The sequence below is a fragment of the Neopelma chrysocephalum genome, unplaced genomic scaffold (genome assembly GCF_003984885.1).
Source record: "Neopelma chrysocephalum unplaced genomic scaffold, ASM398488v2 Primary Assembly neopelma1_60, whole genome shotgun sequence".
In the NCBI taxonomy this organism is placed as follows: Eukaryota; Metazoa; Chordata; class Aves; order Passeriformes; family Pipridae; genus Neopelma; species Neopelma chrysocephalum.
This window is the reverse complement of record NW_020897715.1, coordinates 747,818-766,668: the sequence shown is the minus strand read 5'-3', so window position 1 is coordinate 766,668 and position 18,851 is coordinate 747,818. Positions and strand designations below refer to the sequence as shown.

General features: G+C 39.5%; 1 protein-coding gene across 5 annotated transcripts in view; it reads right to left on the bottom strand.

Annotated features, from left to right (window-relative positions):
* Positions 1–18,851, bottom strand: part of LOC113966595 — a 290,519-nt gene that overhangs the window by 201,159 nt on the left and 70,509 nt on the right. For 2 of the 5 annotated variants that reach the window (XM_027681488.1, XM_027681487.1), the window contains one exon: positions 8,592–8,664. The exons of 2 other annotated variants lie outside the window; for them this stretch is intronic. The gene's annotated coding sequence lies outside the window, so the exon portion shown is untranslated. Of the gene's footprint in view, positions 1–8,591; positions 8,665–16,371; positions 16,394–18,851 lie in introns of those variants that run through there. One more of the 5 variants, XM_027681489.1, reaches the window with a different exon arrangement.

Genomic DNA, 18,851 nt, shown 5'->3' with positions numbered 1-18,851 from the left:
AATGAAGAAAAAGAACAGCTTTAATCATTATTTAAAATATTCTGCCTACAAAAAAAAGCACCATGCCCACCATGCCAGCCTATACGGACTCCACGGTGTTAGTTCTCTGAGGACTTCACCTGTTTTAGATACTAGAGTCAGAATGCACAGAATAGTCCCCAGTGCTGTAATACTTTGAAACACTGAAAAGAAAATCTAGGAAACAAAATCATTATAATGTGTTTATGCACACACAAACAATACATAACTACCAAAGCTCTTAGTCCTTATGTGTATGTTCATTTACTGGAATTAATCCTCTTTATCATGTTGACTGCCTGCAGGACCCAATCCTGGAATATTTCTGTGTGCCAGGTGCATGGAACAATATTATTAAATGAGGATTCACTGCAAGTCTAAGCCACTCGGCAGAGTTACCTCCCCGCATACCTCAGGACAACACACCCATTCATAACTACGGACTTATTTCTTGACTCTGTATGAAATTTTGTGAAGAAATATCAACAAAAATACTGGTCTGAAATAGGGAGAACAAAAATGCAAAATTTAAAACCATGTGATATGAGTAAGAAGAAATACAGCAAAGATACTCCACCAGGAAATATGCACAAAGTTGGAAGAAAAATCATTCCTGCAATCCAAATATAAACCACAGGAGATTAGCTCATACTGTGGCCACAACACAGTCCTGAGAGATTTTCCTTTGGTTAAATATTCAGAGCACAAAGTTGCATTTTTTTTCCTTCAAACCTTAGCAAAATAAACTATAACATTTTTACCGTGTTTCAGAGAGAATAACTAAATTTTGTTTCTCCAGGACTATCAAAGTTTTTATTTCATGAATGAATTTGTGTAACACCAAAGACAGCACCATAAACAGAAGGAAAAAAATGGTTAATGCAAATAAATCAAAGTCATTCCATCCTTCTCTGGCCATCTGTCTCCCCATGAATACACATGCGAAAAATAGAATTTGCTAAAAGCAGCTTTTTTAAAAGTCTATCACATTATTGTTCCAAGTAAAAAAACAAGAGCAGAAAGTGCCAACAGTATCATCTTACCTGCCTTTTAAGCAAAAGTGTAAAAACACAACACACAAGAAAGCCTGCAAGCTGACAAAGACTCTGGATTAGCAACAGCAATTGACCCAGTGAAAATGAATCAGACTCTTTTTTTTTTAATGAAACAGATTACTCCCCTACATATTGACACATCAAAAAAATATGATTATAGCTCAACTTGATATTACAGTGCATACCATACACCCCTATGCTCTTAGCAGGTTTGCTCATCAAAACACTCATCCAACAAAAAGTATTTTTTATGATCCCATAAATGTTGTGCTAATAGTTTTGAACTGAGAAAGGTAAATGCACCTTATGTTAGCCTGCTTTGCATAGGTTCATTTCATGAGCTCTCTAGTAGCTGTTGAGTAAGAGCTCCATTTTTTTAACCTCCATTGGTAGTAAAAAGTTTCAGATAAGGTGCCTCACTAGAAGTCTTGAACATCCTAAAACTTCAGCGTGAAACTAAAGTTAATTTTCTTAACAGCACCACAAACTTGACAGGAGTGTTTCAAGGTGACTATACGTATTACCATGTGTAAGATCAGTACCTAAAAGACACTGTATTTAAAGTAACATAATCAAAACCTTTGGTATGTCTCTGTTTTGTTTATCTGTGAGCAGTAGGATTCAATGAAAGATAAATTTACATTTTTATAGGGGAGGAAATTCTGTAATAAATGATAATGAGAGTATCACAAACAGAATACAGTCTTTTCACAGTTTGTGTGAATTTGATGACAAAGAAAGCCATAAACAAGACCAAAGAGTGTAATGGGATTAATCCAAGATTATCTTAATTGATCCTCTCCATAAGTACAGTGAAACCACATCCACTTAAGAGCATTCAAGAGGATAATGAGTAAGCAGGAATTACCCAACTTCAGCGTCAGCATTGGGCTGACAGTATCAAACAAGCATGCAGAATACTGGACACGAGTTAAACTAAGATAAAGATTAAAAGCTTCTGTCCAGTTACAGAAGGACCAACAAAAGACCTACCTACGTTTCAACTTTTGTTTATATAGGCAGGACAGATAAAGATAGCTGTAAACTTGAGACTACTTCAGTACGACGGGTATACGCTCCTTAGCATATCTTAGCATATCCTCTAGAAAAGTGAGATAAAGCCTTTTCCAAAGGCAATCTGGGGTTTGGGGTTTCTTTCGCCTATAAAGTCTGGGGCCAGAAGAAAGATGTTCTATTTATCAAGCAAAATGTGGTAGAACTAGTTGTAAATGGTTCAAATGGATTTAAGAAACATGGAAGTGCACTTAGTACCTACTCCAATATCTGGCCATTGTTTAAACAACACATGACTAAAAACATTAACTGTTAATAATCAAGGAAAGCTAGAAACTTAAGGAGATATGGATCATAAGTTAATCTTATCTTTATCAACTCAGTAGGAAAAAGAAGGAAATGAAGGGAAATACGTAACAAACAAAACATGCTGCCTATTACTGGCAGTTCAGGCACGTTCCATACAGAACAGAAAATATGCAATGTTTTTCCTGGAAAAAAAATTTTGTTTCTATGTCACAGTACAATTTTTTGTAATGCATATTTATGTTATTGAGGGGTTTGGGGTGCTTAGTTTTAACATAAGTCATCTGTTCACATCACTTATTCCTGCATAGATGCTGTTCACATCATCTATTGCCAACAGTTCAAGTTTATATTTTCTGATTGAAGAGATACATAGAGAAGCTGTCTGAGTGTTCAGGGATGGGGTTGGGAAAGCCAAAACCCACCTGGAGTTGAGTGTGGTGAGGGATGTGAAGGGCAACAAGGGCTCCTAGAGGTACAACAGCAGCTACAGAAAGAAATGTGGGCCTGCTGTGGAAATCAGATGGAGGACAGGGGACATGGAAAATGCCAAGGTGCTCAATGTCTACTTCACTCATTAGGATAGGAATCCCAGTCCCCCAAGACATCAGGGGAAATATGGAACAAGGAAGTCTTAGTGTCAGCAGAGGAAGATCAGGCTAAGGAACATTTCAACAAACTGAAGCAGACATAACAAGTCCCTGAGATCTGACGGGATCTACCCACGAGTGCTGAGGGAGTGGGCTGTTGTCCCTGCAAGGTCACTCTCAATGTTGTCTCAAGGACAATATTTGTCAATTATCTTCCTCACTGACATAGGTGATGAGACAGAATGCACACCAAGGGAGTCTGTTGATGATGCAAAACTGGGAGAAGAGGCTGATATGCCAAAGAGTTGTGCCATTCTGAGGGAAGTAGAGAAATGGGCCAACAGGAACCTCATGAAGTTCAACTATGGTAAATGCAAAGTCCAGAGCCTGGGGAGGAATTACCCCAGACAGCAATACATGCTGAGGGCTGACCAGCTTAAAAGCAGCTCTGTAGGAAAGGACCTTGAGTTCTGTTGAACACCAAACTGATCATGAACCAGCAAAGTGCCCTTGTAACACATTGACATTCTGGGTTACATTAAGATAATCATTGGTAACAGGTTGAGAGAGGTGATCCTTCTCCCTGCAAAGTCCTGGTCAGACACATCTGGGTTCCAAGATGGGTTCCCCAGTATAGGAGGGACAGAGACACACTGGAGGGAGCCCAGCAAAGGACCACAAAGAGGATTAAGAGACTGAAACATCTGTCATATGAGCAGATGCTGGAACTGTTCAGCCTGGAGCACAGAAGGCTCAGGGCATCTTATGAACATGTATAAATACTTCAAGGGGGAAGGAAAGAAGACGGAGTCAGAATTTTCTTGACAGGATAAGAAGCAATGGGCAGAAGCTGAAATACAAGAAATTTCATTTAACATAAGAAACCACTTTACTACTGTGAGGGTAGTTGAACACTGGAGCAGGCTGTTCACAAAGGCTGTGGAAACAAAAACTAACTGGACATAGACCTGAGCAGCTTGTTCTGTCTGACCCTGCACTGAACAGAGGTTTGGACCAGGTGATCTCCTGGGACACCTTCCTGCCTCAGCCCGTCTCTGATTCCGTATGTGAGGCACTGTGATAAACTTCATGGTAGAACACAACACACTTGCATATTCACTGTTTTTGGCTACCAGAATTCTTTCTATTAAATTATCCAGGCTGAAGAAAAAAAAAAGAAATCAAAACCAATTTGAAGTTAGATAAGTGGATATATAGTCACAAGAGTAAGCTGTAAAGTGTAGACAGACATGTCTCATCCATTAAAAAAAAAGAAAAAAAGAGGAGTGTCTGGGGGAGTTGGGCCTCTTCAGCCCACAGGAGAGAAGTCTTAGGAGAACATAATGTTGTCTACAACTGCCTGACCAGAGGATATAGAGAAGACAGAGCCAGACTCTTCTCGGAGCTTCACAGTGGAACTACAAAAGGCAACAAAAAAAGTCAGAATGTGGGAAATTCTGATCAGATAGAAGAACTTATTTGTTTGTTGATTTACCATGAGAGTGGTCAAACACTGACACAGGGTGTGCAGACAGGAATCTCCTCATGAAGGAATTCAATGGGGGAATGCAAGACACAACTGGACACAGCTCTGAGCAACCAGATCTAATTAGATCAGTTTCTGGAGGTCCCTTCCAGTCTCCTTTATACTGTGATGATGTGATCACAATGATTGCAAAAAGACCATGTATGTAATTCTTAGGCAACTCTCCAAGTATGAGTATGTGGAGTATGGTAGCTTGTAATTGCTTTGCTCTGGATGAAACTTAAAAGAATAAAAGAATGAATGTCATAAAAGACAATGAACCTCTCCTCTTTCAGACTGGTTACTGCGAATCATCTCTGCAAAACTATCAGCAAGAAGTTATCTTAGTCATGAAAGACTGGTTTGGAAGATTTCCATAACTGACACTTACATTTATTTTATTAAGTACATAACAAACCACACAAGTATGATATCAGGCTTTTCACTTTTGAAGTCACTTGCCATTTATACCTTTCACTGTTACCCTGTCAATACAGCATGGTTTTTCCTCACAGATATTTATTTGTACATAAGCAAGTGTTATCTAACTCCTGGTGAAGGTTCTTGGTGGTACTTCAAGATACATCAGTATTATTAGGAGAACTTATATCAACAAAACAAAGCAAAGCAAACCAAACAATAACAAAAAAAAAAAGGTGTTAATGCCAAAGAAGAATCCTGAACATATTTCACAGTGTGTGGGGTGGTGGCCTGGGGAGGGGCAGAAGATGAGGCTGGTCATTGCAGTATCCTTCTAACATCTGTTGAGTGTGAATACACGTAGGTACACAGGTGGCCCCTGTGCTGGCCACCAGCACTACCAGAAGAACCCCAAGGGCAAGGGGATGTGCTGGGCAGACATTTGAAATGAGCTCAGCTGTTGATGGGCTACGGCTCTGTCCACAAGTATAATGCCAGTGCAGCAAAGCCTTCTTCCCTTCAGCCTTGGCACAACATAAACACAGCTCCCCCTCTCCCACAGGAATGCTGGGAAGCCTGCACAGCACCATGCTGGGTGAGTAATAAATGGCCAGCAGTGCCTCCTCTGCCCCTTAACCAATTCCACAGCACAGACATGTCCTGCAACCCCTGCACCGAGACCTCAAATCGACATCTACTTCTGGCATGTTCATACTTGGATCTCCTCTCCTCAGACCAGACCTGGGCTTACTGTCTCCATAAATACCTCAACTGATTCTGTTTAGGTTCAGGTTTCCTCCCACTGGGACTGATAAAAGAGCAGTCAGTGACCAGAACAAACCCCTCAGAGTGCTCTGCTATTTGTTCACAGGTGAAAAAAACTGGAACAAACAGGTCTGAAATAGATTCACAGGCTTCCCTATTTTTCCTTTGAACTTCACCTTCCTCGAATCCTCTTACAGACCACTTGGCTGTTCCAGGCCCTTTCCTTAGATAAATATTGGCAATGAACACTCTCACAGGCAAAAGGGATTTTTAACTGCTTACTGATCCTTTGTGCTCTAGATGCCAGCTAGACAGTCGTGTTGTGCCTCTTTACATTGGACTCTAGATGCTACATGAACTGTTACTTTGGTTTTCCTCCAACAAATTCATGGGCCAAACTCACATAAAAAAAAATAAAAAAAGAAACCAACTACATAATAAAATATTTTTTTGGTAGAAATGCCCCTAAAAGGAAATTAAAATACAGACTTGCAAAGGAGATTTCATACTACACTCTTACTGGCATAAATGGAACCCGCGTTTCTTGGCACTGTGCTTGATGATATACAAATGTATTAGCAAAGATCTCCCTGCCCTGAAGACTTCATATATTTTTTAGCTACCCGAGAAACCTCTAAATCAGTGGTTTAATTCACTGGCTAGTGTTTCAGAGAGCTCCTATGAGCTATAGGAGTTAATTTTCTTCAGGGCATGAGTTTTAGGTTACATTTTTTGTTTGAGAAAAATAAATTCCAAATGTCGTCCATGTGCTTTCCTCGGCCTAGCAATCCCTTGCAGGCATCAGCCTGCACATCTTTTACTAGGGAGTTAAGATGGGCATCTTCATTCTTTCCTACTGGGCTTTTCCTCCAAAAGATTAATTTTCAGTCTTTCTTGTTTGCTTTATACTGGGTTTGTATTCCCAGGCTACTTCTGTAGGAAATTGCATGTTTCAGACTATCTTTAATATCTAAGAAGCCTCTTTGAAAGGGCCAGCTTGTCCCGAAACAAGATTCAAGATAAATTGTGCAGCCAGAGACTTCATATACAAGCACTCAAAGGAGAAGGTCAGATTTTTTATTCTTTATTCTACCATCTATGGATGTTTAATAATATTTTTAGGACACTTCTGCAAAATTTTGTCTCTTGATTCTTCTCGCTCTAAACTTCTATATGATCCCTTACTTGTACTGCTAATTTATGCAGTAACTGATGTGAATAAAACAATTGTAATCACTTAGGCAACCAATTTTGCCATTGTCTTATCTCTGTTATCCTTTCTATTTTATCTTTTGCTCATCCTTTCACTTAGGTGTAAATTCAGGGAATAGTTGAAGGTTCTGAATCTTGTTTCTTCACTTTTCCCCTGACTACTGTCCTGGTTACACTGGAGAGACTGGAGAGCTGGTGTCAGAGTTCACCACAGTATGCTCAGGCCAAAAAGGTGAATATGAAAAATGCCCGTGTCTCTGAAGTATTCAGGAACCCACTGAAACCCAAAACAAACCAACTGAGCCCTTGTGAGACCTACTGAAATGTGACATTAAAAAGTCTAGAGCACTTCTATGAAGGACTAGAGCAGATCCCCTTGGAAATCCATGGGTTACTTTTCCTTCAGTAAATTTGAAATGGATCTGAAACCTGTACTCTGCATGGATAATATTGTCAGTTGTTCAAACTTCAGTGTATTGAAGCTACACTATTTTGTTCCAATGCTATAATTATCACCACACCAAACCAAAAATACACACTCAGTGAGGGCTATAAATAACTACAATTAATTGTGCGCTATAAATAATTACTGTTAAAAACCCTGACTTTTGGTTCAGAGTAACTGTAATAAATAAAAATTTCTTTTTATAAAGGCAATCCTAATTTGATGCACTCTTGTACTTGTCAAGTTCTTAAACACAACTCCGGACTTGCTTTCCATGCATAATTATCTCTCAAATGATACCAACCTAATTAACCTCCTTCTGTGTCTAGTTTGCATTCGAGCCAAACCCAGAAGCACAGTCACTGACAGCCCAGGAAAGGTACAGTCAACCTGCTTTTGGTTTGGGGCTTCTATACCAAAATCCAAATTTGCCTGAAGCACGTCCTGATTGAAGCAGCGAATATTCTGCCAGTCCTAAGTTGGTGTTTATTCAACATGGAGAGAAAATAAACTCTTCAGCTGTGGAGGCCTAGAGCTCTCCACTGAGCACGTAAAAATTGAAGTAATTTGGGCAAATTTGAGCAATTTTTGTAGTACTATAAAAGGCACCTTCTCTTCTGCCCTCTTACTACAGTAACAAAAGGGCAGAAGATATTTTTTGTAAGAGGTTGTCTGAATATTAGCAGAAGGCCAGGTTTCCTCTAAATTACTGAAACCTTTTGGTGGAAAGGGAAAGGAAGGAGTGAAAAAGATGGATAATTTTCACTTTAAAAATTACGGTTTTCCAGAAATAGACTGAAAGTATGATTTTAGAATGGAAAATGCTAGGCACTGTTCAGAGACAACACTTGCTAGCCTGAAGGCAAAACCATTGTAAAACTGGACAGGACAAAACAGAAGTTCTAAAGAAGCATAATACAGATATTTTAAAACATTAAATATATGAAAAAATATAAATCTGTATAAGAGAAGGCCTATGTACAAAGCTCAAGAATAGAAGTGAGGTCAATAGGAGTTGAAAAGTCTCTACACTGCTTTTAGTAGCCAGCTCATAGTTATAAGCATGGAAGTGATAAAAACTGTGCTTTATGTGATTTCTAAAAAAATTGTTCTTTGGGGTATATATTGACTCAAAGCACGACAGTTCTCAGCAAAGAAACTAGAATAGCACTTCCTTCATCCAAGTCATCAGCTCCACACTAATTGAGTAATAACAACACAGTAATGCAGCTTCCCCTTACCATTCAAGCTGTAGACTTAGTGTTTAAACGGTGACTTGTTTTTCCAGATATGCAGTGTAAAATCCCTAAAGACCTAGAAAAGGAAGGCAATAAAAGGCAGTTAGAAAAGCACGTGTTTTACTAAGTTAGACTGGAGATCTGTTAATTTTGTATGATTTCTGGCTTGAGATCTAGCTGAGCACATCAGTGGGAGGCTAATTTAAATGACGCTGGAATTGACGCCTTCCGAAGTTTCAACATTATTGGGCCCATAAAGGGTAACTCAACAGCATCAAATTATCAAGGCACATGCCAAATGTTCTGTTCACAGTTACCTTCAAGTCCTTGGGCTGAACTCACCTGACAGTGTTGTTAACAAGGAATAAGGCATTTTCCCATTGCTTCAATGCCCCCTTTTTGAGAAGGCACTGATAATATTCCTTTGCATTTATTTTCTTCTTCTAGCACAGGTAGTTCTAAGACTACTGAAGCACAATCAATTTGAATGTTAAAATATCCCATATCTACAAATTAACACCCAAACTCCTCATATCTCTTTTTGTAAACTTACATATTAAAGTAGGCAAGATGTGCTACACCAAAATTGATAGCAATTACGACAGGTCAGAAAAATAGCAACATTCTCCTCAGTGCAAAATAATAGTTTTAAAAGTCAGTGTTGTTTAAGGTTTCACCTAAGTTAATATTGAAAAATTTCCTAACTTATTACTTTACACTAAGGAGAACAATACTTATCATCTGAAATAATGATTAAGGTTGCCTCTGCTACAGATTCTCGAATCTCTTTAGAAACAAATACATTGGCCTACAATCTTCCTATAACATATCAGAGAATCTCTTTTACCCACATAAATGGGGGGTAATTCTCTCACAGAACACAGAGGAATCAGACTCCAAAATAAGAAGCTATCAGTATGATAGTTTTCCCTCATATACCTTCAAAACCTAAACTCTTTGCTTTGGGACATGCTCAACAGGAAAGCTGGCACTAAGGGCATCCAAAAACCTAAAGATGGAGAAAAATCAGACATGAGAAAATTATTTATAGTTCTGGTGGAAATCAGTGTACAAACCCAGTGCTACTGATTTACTTTTTTTTTTAAACTGGAGGTATATTTAAAGGAATCTATAAGAGATTTTAAACAGCAATCTGGACTTTTAATATTGCTAGAAACAAAATATTATTAAAGCTATAACTGTAACTGCTAATATTTAAAAATATTCTTTGTGTTTCTTAAATCACCATTTTACTTATGATATTCACCAGATGTTATTCCTGCTAAATAGGAAAGTACGTTCAACTAGGAACTAAAACTAAATGAACTGAAGGCTAATTAATCAGAAATAATGTGAGTTCTAATATAGCTATAGTACTTATAGATAATGTTTAGCTATAAGGACAAGGAAGACACACACACCAATGCACACACCCCCCAATGCCAGAATCCTTAAGAAATTATCACAGCATGATCTCCACTTATGTGTGTTCCCTTGTGGAGTGCTAACACTACGTATAATGGAGACTGTGGAGTGGAAATATCAGCAAAGATCAACCATTGTAAATCTTTCTGCAAGCACTGGAACTGACACAGCCAATTAAACTGGTTCATATAAGAAACAGGCAAGTCCATAAACAGAGCAGAAAGACAAGTAATTTGGTGGTTAATTCGCATAACAAAAAGCAAGTCCATAAAGTTGTTTCCAATTCAACGCTGCCCTTAAGAAGTGTGGTCTCCTTAAAAGGGAGCATGTAGAGGCAGTAAGGGTCATCAGCTCAGCATTAGACAGTACATGATGTGGATGTGAATCAGCTATCTTCTCCCAAAGAGAAGCTGGCTAAATGTTTCTGGAAGGGTCCTCAAGTTTCTGGACAGGTCCTCTTGTTTCTGCTCAAGTCTCTCTCTAGCAACTTCTACCTCCCTACCATTCCTGGATATATTAAAAGAAATTGATATGCACTGCAGGAAACCACAGCAAAGGCCCCAAAGCAAGCTATTAATTTCTCACCTTTATATTATTGCTTTAGAGAATTCAAAATATATGTGCTTAGTAAGAAACACATGAATAAAAATTCACTGTCTTGAATTTCCAAGTGTCAGTTGTCCAAAGAGTCCCATGATAAGAAGGTGGAGCTTTTTGATTTATTTATTCAGCTGAATGAAATAGTATTACCTCCTGCAAATGTTACTTAAGTAATCACACTGCAAAGACTTATTCTTCCATTCTGTCCCAAAGTAAAGTGAAAAGTAATTTCATTTTCACATTGGTTTCAACACTGGAATTAGCACAACTCCTGGCATTGCTCCTTATTACAAGCTTTGCCTTTCTTCAAAGACAGCTTTGTTAATATTATTGAAATAAGAACCTCTGGAGTGGTTTTCTGAGCAAGCAAGAGTTTAAAAGAGTTTGAGGAGAGTTTGAGGTTACTTACTGGGAGGAGAGTGGGAAGCAGTACAGATAAAGGAAACAAAAGGCCCAGCTAGATGACCTGCAGATTCGGACCTTTACTGAAGGTCTGAACGTCAGCCAGGCTCAACAGAATACAAAAGCGCAAGGTTTGGGTAGAATTGGATTTTGTCAAGATGTCCTCACGTTGAGCTTGGAAAACAGCAACAGGAAGATGGGCAGAGATGTAGGCAGTCTGCCACACACACACCTTTCAGCTTCATTCTGTTTTATATACCACACTCACACCAAAACATAAACTCTTTGCATTCAGCCCCATCTTCACAAAAAAAGGCTTCCTAAAAACCAACTGCTTTAGTTTTCCACGTCTTCCCCCTCAACAGCTAAGCCAGCTGTGAATGGTGTTCAACACTTCCTCAAAGCAGAGGAAGGATGAGAAAGGAGAAATGACCACCCCATGTTCCAACTGGAAAGTTTCACTGCTGTCTTGGGCACTGTGTTTTGTGAGCGCCAACTTGGGTTTCGTAAGTGATCCCTCCCACCAGACATCCCGCTCTCCCCTATGAGACTGGGAGGAACAGATGGAGAAAACTCAGGTCTTCTGCAGGGGTTTTTAAGACAAGTTACTGCATTTCCAGCTTAAAAAAAAATGTCAAAGGGAAGTCTAATGAAATGTGCTGGTTCATAAATGCATGCTGAAGTGAACAGGAGAAAAAAATGTTGCCAGTGGCAAAAGAAGGTATACAAATAATGTTTAAATACAGAAAGTCGCAGTGTACTGTGAAATATTGCATGTAATTTTAGGAAATAAAGACAAAAAAAATTAACACTGTAATTGCTTTGAAGCCCATTTCACTGGATATGTGGGGGGTTTTGCCCTCAAGTATTAAAATATTATTTTCAAATGTCCCAGCTGCAACTTTAGAAAGCATAAACCAAGGGATTCAAGATCTCTACTGATACAGAAGACCTGCAAAATTCTACAAAAATTCTATTCAGGCATAGAGCACAAATCTTTATTTTATTAATATCTACAAATTAGTAACTATTTTGTGCAGTAGAGAATGGATACTGTGGCTCCATAGCTGGTTTGGACCCAATAACCTAAGTAATGGAGCTGAATAGAAACTTGCTTCACCACTAAAAAAGTACAATTAACTTCAGTAAACTTACAACTTTTAGATCATCTCTTAGAGCATACTCTAAGCCATTTAAACATAATTGTGGTGAAGCTTGTCATCTGTCCTAAAGCTTGGATACAGAGAGGTCTTTTTTATTGCCAATGTCTTGATTTGCATGAAGTAAACCATATTTGTTTTCAAAGTAAGATGTTTTCAAAATATTTTGCTTAAGGTAACAGAACAAACAGAGAACCTGATATGGAACTCAAAGACATTGCCCTGGGGCTATTTTATTCCACAGCCATCTAATATAGGACTTCTAAACTCCAAAGCACCTGGAACTGGCTGCCATCACAGAAAACATATGGAGCAGATGGCCTGCAACCTGTTTCAGCCTGCAATCTCCATGGCCCTAAAACATTAATTTCAGTAAAATATGTAGTGAAACCTCATCAAAATGTGTGATATTTGTAAAGTAGGATCTCATTTTAAAACTCTCTTGAATCAACATAAGTTTAATTTGCATTTCATTGTGCTAACCTACTATATGTCAGGCACATAACCCAAACCTATGTCAGAACATCATATGCATCTCCTGACAGAGAAAAAACACACATATTAATTAAAAATAAAAATAAAAAAAAGAGTGAGGCTGCTAGCTTAAGAAAAATATTCTCTGTGATCGTAAATGAATACTCAGTCCACAGAACCAGCCTGAACCTAATCTGAAGTAAAAACTTCAAAAGTGTCCCCAGGTGTGCACATCAGATCCTCAGCAAAATGTTTTGCTTTTCAGATTTGCTTCTATTGCACTCCAATATGTGCTAATGTAAACAAGCAAACTGATGCATTCAATTTTAACTATGATTTACTCTGAAGAGCTACATTTAAAGTTTTAAGATCTTGGTAAGCTTTCAGCACAGTGCAGCTGTTCTCATAAAGATGTAATGAAACTGTAGTGCCAAATCTTTAGTTTGGCTTCAGACATATGAAGCAAACATAAGAGATTTAAACAAATGGACATTTACTACTGTTTACTCAAGGGTGATTTGACCTGAACCATCAGCAGAATCCAGTGGTACTTCTTGGTGTGGACAACCATCATGTTTATGGGCTAGTCCACTGCAACATCAGCCACACAAATGCGAACAAAAAACCTGGGACCATCAGCTGTGTAAGTCAAATTGTGTGGAAATGAGATTTTTTGAAACTACTATTCAGTGATTTCCTAGCTTTTTACAAACGCGTTTTCAAAATGTGTTTTCTGCTAGCTTGAACTTTATACAAGTAATTTATAAAGATATCTGTATAACAAACATCTGTAACAAACTGGGGGTTTCAGCCAGGCAGAGAACTGCTCACTGCACAAACAGGTACTCTGGACTCCCCGCTGGGCAGACGACTGACCTGCACATTCTGCCTGTCAAACCGTGTCCATTAAACAACTTAACACAGTAAAGTAGGCTCATTCCACTGCTGCACTCCCCAAATATTTATCCATTCTCCTAAAGCCTCGTTCTGCAGATGACAGCTCTTTGGCAACCTGCAAGGCCAAAGACGTCAGGCCTCGGCTGCCTCTGGGAGGCCCCGCACGAGCTGCGGCCACTTGGGGTTTTTGTGTCCTCATAAAATCCCTTCTGACCTTTGGGTTGAGTAAGCAGTTCCACATGTGGATTTAAGTTCTCCTCCGCAGCAACAAGTGCAGACACAAGCTGTACAAATGCCCTCTGTCATGGTCCCTCTCTTCCTGGAAAGACACCGGGTGACTCAGGGCTCAGCAGATGTTGCTCTGCAGAGGAAGCACCAATGTCCAAAAAGGCAGTTCTGAAGAAATGTTGGTAGGCACCTGTGTTGTCCGCAAAACAGGATGGACAGGAACAAGAGAGAGACTTGGTGGGACACCAGGGAAGAAGATGCACTAGGATTTATTTAGAAGAAAAGAAATACGTGGCAAAGGAACGGGGTTTCTGATTCTACAGTGAGGTTAGCCAACTGTGTTGATTTTTATCTGTCCCAGTAGCTCCCCTCACATTTCTGATTATTGGCAGTTCATGTATATTTTCTATTACATTAGACTTGTCAGACAGTTCTTCTCCAGAGCTGTTAAACATTAATGGTACACCAGCACGTAAAATTTGCTTTTTTGGTCTATGGTCTCTTTGGATGAGGTCTGTGGGTGGGGGCCTAGCTCCTCTACTTCATTGGTGTCACGACAAGTCAAACACCCAGAGGCTCAGAAAAGAGATCCATTTTATAAAACAGTTTTCCTTAGTTTTAAAACAGTAACTTTGTGCTATCCTTAGATGGGAGGAAAGATTACTATACAGATTACTTCAAGCAGTGTAGATAATTCCACATAAATCTCAGTTACAAAATGTGAACAGTACACAGTCAAACAGCGAAGAAACTTTAGGTTGTATGACTCTTCTATTAAACCTTGGTGCCATAAATCAAGTCACTACATAGGCTGTTCTGCAGAGTTAGGACCTTGCTGGCAGGCACTGTCATAGGACTACTTATTATTCTATGGCAAACTGTAAGGAGAAGATCAATGCTGAGTTTTAAAAAGCAAAATCCTTACCTGAGCCCTGGTATGCTTTACATTATCTGCTGATGCCTACTTCCAGTTATCTTTCTAATTCCTACTGTTATGTTAAATTCTGACTTTCCAACATGCAGCTAACCCAGTCTATGAGCATGCTTAGCAGACCTTTTTTCTGAGCAGCTTGAGTGTTCATTATTTAACTATACTCTCTGTGCTTAGTAGTTCACAAGGCACAAAAATAAAACCCAGTCTCATCATGACCTGTTAAAGAATTCCCTGCTAAAATTGATTCATTTCTTCCCAGCTGTTTTGGTCACAGAAAGTTTTAAAAAGGCAAGTAAAAAAAAAAACAAAACAAACTGTTCAAGTACTGTATTTTTCTCCCTTGTCTCCAAATCAGAGATGCTATAATTATCATACACTTTCGTCCCTAAAAGCAAACAAAAACAAAATCCAAAAAATCCAAGACAAACAACCCAATAACAAAAATCCACCTTCTAAAGCACAAAACACTTCACCTTCTGAGCTTCACAGAAGTTACAACCTCCCACAAAATTGTATCTAAAAGAAAAACTGGAAAAGTCCTTAAACTTCTTTACATGTGTCACCTCTACCTCATTCACAGCAACTGTATCACTTAGGAAGCGTGTTAGAGGTGTGTTATCTTAAGTTCCACACCATAAATGTATGCTGAAAATTTTAAGGCTACCTCCAACAAAAAGGGGGACAGGAGTAGCTTTGCTTACTTTGTCACTTACATTGACCTATTTAAAAGGAGCTTTCACAGTAATTTAAAAGTAATCAATAACTTAAAGACAAGCCAATCTTTCTATTTACCCAAGCCAGACAAGGATTGTTTTTTTAATTTTATAGGGACTCATTACCTGGTAGGTGAAAAGCAAAACATAAGATTAAAAAAAAACCCAAAAAACAACAACAACAACAACCCCACCAAAACAAATCAAAAAAAGAAAATTAAAAAAAGAGGTTGCCTTTGTTGTCTTTTTGTCTTTTATTTAGTTTAATATATAGTATGGACAGCAGGTTTACAACTTTGAGAACTTACCACTTCTGAGTAGTGTAAAATACGTGTTTTGCATGCCTCCAAAAAGCCAACAACTTTGTATTGACTAATGCCATGTCTTTCTAGTGTTCATCTCCCTGTCCTGCTTTGCTCCAATGAGTCATCATTTTAATCCTCCAAGTGCTTCTGCTGCACTTACAGTGTAGCACATAGATACCATCTGCTCTTTAGCTCAAGAACTGCCACAAGACATCATTTCGCACCAGCCAGCCCAGCAACTGAGATATTTTACAAGAGGAAGAGTCTGTCTGCTGGTCTTGCTCTTCCTAAAATATCTCGTGGGGATCATTGTGTTCCCCCTCTGAGAAGGGTTCAGGTCAGAGCAGGGGCATACAGGGTGAGGGGAGGCCCCTGCATTGCAGGGGGAAGAGTCCCACTCCTGCTCCCTGCATTGTGGCCAAGCAGAGTCAGCACGGTCTGTGACCCCCTCTGAGCACCACTGAGGCTGCTGAAGGTATTTATGGCCTGGCCCAGAGCACTGCAGGCCAGATCCTGATCACAAGGCTGGGGGTGCCTTTTGCCACCCCTCAAAGCCTGGAACCCCCAGAGGGAATGTAGCACAGGGGTGCAGCAGCCTGTGCTGGACCTGGCCCCAGGGTCCCCCAGACCCAGCATGGTATGTACTTTAGCTCCAAGAGAGCACTGTCACCTCTCCACTGGCCCCATCAGTCACCACCTGAAGGAACCAGAGTGAACAATCCAAACTCCAGGTGATGAGCATCCATGTCACAGTGCTCCAGGGCATGGCAGGGTGGCCCAGGAGCCTTACATCCCTGGAGTCTTGTCTGTTCTGCCTGATTCCCCTCAACACCATGAGCAGCTCTCCCTGTCTCACCATGCCCGTAACCTCCTTCATGGTGCAAGCAAGTAGTCCCGGTGAAGTTTCAACCCCCCTGCTTCCAGACAGTGCATAACAGCACGCAACAATTCTGCCCCACCAGCAACAGGAGACCTTAAAGGTCATCACGGATGCCAGGAGACCAGGAACAGACCAGGAACTGCCGACATCAGTACACCACACTGCGGTGGTGCCAGGCAGGCACAGCTCTCACTGCTCTCCACACTCACTGCCTGGCCCTTTGGTAGGACCCAGCAGGGCTGTGCCTGACTGCAGACCTGCAACCTGTACAACTCACGCCAAACAACTGCTCTAGCCAAGGGCTTCAAGAGAAAGCGATAACTAAAAATAATAGAAGATGCCTCCTTCATTTCCAGGAAGGTGAACAACTGTTCAAGGAATTATTAAAAATACCTATTAATATCAAGTTAGTTCAGCTTTTCTTTGGATTCATTTCCATTTTCACATACAATTTGATATCCTAAGGAATCAAGTTATTTTGGTTTAGTTTTTTTCCCCCCCGTAAAGCACTTGCTCCATTCAAATAGAAGCTTTTAAACACAGAGTAATCAGGAAAAAAAACAAAACAAAAAAGTCCTACCCTTCTACTTAGCACTAGGGAACAGTTTTCTTACACCTGGGAAGGGAAACAATAGCTTCTGCCCTCGGTGCAAGGGTGTCATGCTGGTAATGTTAATCCATTCCAAGAAGACGGGGCTCCCCTCTTCGTGCTCTGTATGAAGAGTCTATGAGGGAGATTTCAGGTTCAATCCCCTTTTTCTTGAAATAAAAATTTCATAATGCACTTTTTAAAAGCAGAAGGATTTGAAACGCTCATAACCAGAGTTATCTCTGGAAAAAGGGTTGGGCAACTAATGAATATTCCAAACCAGCATGATATCAGCTCTCCAGAGGAAGCACAGAAAGAGTACCACCCTGAACAGGGCTCGGCAGCAATGAAAGAAATTTAATCTTAAGTTAAACAACATGGGAGGAATTTCATAATGTACTTGAGATGAATATTTTATTCATCACACAACTACAGGAAATAATTAACCCTATAAATAACATTTTATAGTAATAATAATAAACATGATTAGAGAAATAGCATTATCCCCTTGCAACCCTAAACTATACCATGTTAACAGATGAAACTAGACCAAATCTATAAGAAAGAGCATGTATAGCCTCAGCCCATGCAGGGGAAAAAAAGGCAAATATTCATTCATACATAAATTACAGGGAAAAAAACCAAGTAAATTGATAGTCCATTGGCAAGGACATAGTATATTTAGGAGTTTGATTGCTCCTCCCAGGCCCTGCCACTGTGAGCCTCTGGGCAAGTCCCTTCACACTGAGAACCAATTTATATATCTATAAATTAAACAAGAGAGTAGGGTTCCCTTGGCAGAGTCAGAGAGTTTATGCTGAGGGCAACATTTCTTAAAAGACCTGGCACTAAGAGTGGACATGACTCTGCCGAACATGAGCTCCCCATGTGCTGTCAGGGTCGAAGGGAAAAACACATCCCCAGAGGCCTCTGTGGAAGAAGCCTGAATAGGACTGAAGAACTGGGATTAACTGTATACTTGGCACTCAAGCATCTAGAGTTGGAAGGCTATATCAATGTCTGGTGTGCACAATTCAAGAAACTCACTGCAGAGCCTCATATGTAAAGGACTGGAAGAAACTTGGTAATGCAGCTTCATTTATCCTATGAAAATTATGTCTAAATGGATCACTGGCTAAATCAGTTTTGACAGGAGGTTTTTAGAGGTAACAGACAGCACTACAAACAAGTTCCAGCAGTCAAGTTCAGGTCATATTTATATATATGATGCAGATACACAGGGATGAGTACTTTGCCACTGGAACACCTTCCCAAGGGTGATGGCATGTTCTCTGTCCTTGACCCTTTTAAATCAAGATTGGACCTTGCATTCTGAAAATCATATTTCAAGAGGAATTCATTTCACACAGAGTGTTAACCTGAATGATGCCACTTTTTTTGTTCTGCTTTTTCTTTTTAATCTACAAGCACATAACAATATATATATATATATATGATATCATAGGCTTATGCAATTCAATAGACTTTGAAAAATAGTCTTAAAAGCAATAATGAGAAATCACAGTTGAAAAGTACTGTTCATAGCAATACGGGTTCTTAATATGATGTAGTTCCATGTTGATGAGTTACTTACTAAAGATATCTTTTTAATTTTTTATATTTTAAATTAACAGAATGGAAAATAATAACATATAT